The following is a 1,945-nucleotide window of genomic DNA, read 5'->3' as shown; positions in this document are numbered from 1 at the left end:
GCCATTGGCCAGGGCGACTGTAAGCCTCCCTCAGGCTGGCTGCTCACTGGGGGCTTCCCCTGACCTCACTCACTATGCCCTTGGTTCTATGCAATGAGGGTCCGATCAACTGCCTCCCACCTGACTTCTGATGCTCACTGCCTTTGGCTCTCAACATAGCTCATCTTCACACCAGGTGGTTTTCATGTGCTCCTAAGCCCACCCATGTCCATAGCTTCCTCATGGCTGAGGGCTTGCTTAACTCCTAAGATCCCTGACTGACATCACCCTACAACTCCTCTAGTCCCATTGCTCAAACCAAACCACATAGATGCTCAAAGCGACCCTACAGGACAGAGTAGAAGTGCCCTATACGGTTTCTAAGCCTGTAAATCTATAGAGAGTACTCCACCACATTGCTCTTCCACGGAGCAACTAGTGGATTTGAACCGACAACCTTTGGGTTATCAGTCAAGTCCTTAACCACTGTTCCACCATTGTACTTACTTATAAATGGCTGATATGTTCTAGGCATTTCCTGCTTTTCACTCCTTAAGCACATTTATCAAGTAACTATATCAAGCACAGTACCATGCATCAAATAGGTAATTAATAAAGGAAAGGCTTCTTGAGAAACAAGCTTCAAAATAGCGAGATTGAAGATCATAGGTTAATTTTAGCTGATCTTTAAATCCAAATAAGCAAACTCAGCCCATTATATATATATCCCTCTATTTTGTTTTGCATGTTAAGTTTTATAGAAAAAACGTGTCAGCTATTTCCTCAGCTACATAAGTAACTGTGCTCAGGTCAGAGAGTTCCATGTTTCATAGTTTTAATTATGTCAGCATGAAGGAGATGTTTTTAAACACAGAGACTCCGCTTTCCTCAACATTAAGTACATGAAGAAGCAGGTCCTTGAACATCTGTTAAGACTGAGATAAAAAATTACACCTAGTGGGTGCACTGGGCACTGTCCTGCAAGGACTTCAGAGTGTTACAAGAAAGGTAGGCAAACACCCAAAGCCTATAGCGAAGAGAAGATTGACCTGGAGCAGCCAGTGCATTAGAGAACCAGTGGTGTTTTACTTTCAACAAAACAATCTCTTTGGGAAAGATTTCAAGAATAAATCTTTAACTATTTACTTCCAACGAAATTCCCATTTTTGTCTTCTCTTGTGAAGCTGGATCAAACTTAATATCACTGGCTTTATGTCTTATAAGCAGCATTTCCCATTTTAGAGTAGTAAGATTAAGGGAAACTTAGCTGAGATTTGATTTGCTTTATTACGTATGTTCTATGCCAATTACATTTACAGCCAGTATTTATTCTGCTTTCTGCTTCAATAACAATGGAGGCTCACGGATTTCCCTAAAATACACAGAGGTTTCACAGAGTAAATTTTGCCTTGGCTCCCATACTATTTGGAGCTTTGTATTCTGTCTGTTACTTACTCTGAGATTTATGGTAATCTCACCATCGTTTTTATATTATAAAAAATGACACCAAGTCCTTTGTAGGATTACAACTCCTTGGTCTCTTTGGCCTGCTCCTAGGTCTAATTTGTCTCAAGTAGCAACCCCCCCCTTGGCCGCAGCAACAGCCAGAGGTCTCTGTTGAAGGGTGTCAGCATGTTCCGCTTGCACCGGCACCGAGTACAGGTGTCCGGTGTCCCACTGCACCCTGACCCCGGCCCCTCTTTCTTCATTCTCTCTGGATCTTAGACCTCCCTTCACCCCATCTTAGGGTGCCTATTCTGAGCGCCACCTCCCTCTACCCGCAGCACAGTCCTCTTTCGTTTCTGGACGGAGTTACCCTGTTCTGGATTGCCACCCTCTTCTTCTTAAACATCCACAGCCTGATCTCAGAGCCAGGGAGCCCTGGTAGCTCAGTGGTTTCAAGTTGGGCTGCTAACCTTAAGGAGAGCAATTTGAAACTACCAGTTAGTCTCGGAAACCCACGGGT

At 43.9% G+C, this 1,945-nt stretch overlaps 1 protein-coding gene across 1 annotated transcript in view; it reads right to left on the bottom strand.

Annotated features, from left to right (window-relative positions):
- Window positions 1–1,945, bottom strand: part of RPS6KA5 (ribosomal protein S6 kinase A5) — a 132,998-nt gene that overhangs the window by 50,688 nt on the left and 80,365 nt on the right. The gene's annotated exons all lie outside the window — the stretch shown is intronic.

The sequence above is a fragment of the Echinops telfairi genome, unplaced genomic scaffold (assembly GCF_000313985.2).
Source record: "Echinops telfairi isolate 266 unplaced genomic scaffold, ASM31398v2 ScPeMD7_18;HRSCAF=68, whole genome shotgun sequence".
NCBI lineage: Eukaryota > Metazoa > Chordata > Mammalia > Afrosoricida > Tenrecidae > Echinops > Echinops telfairi.
This window is presented reverse-complemented; position numbering and strand designations above follow the sequence as displayed.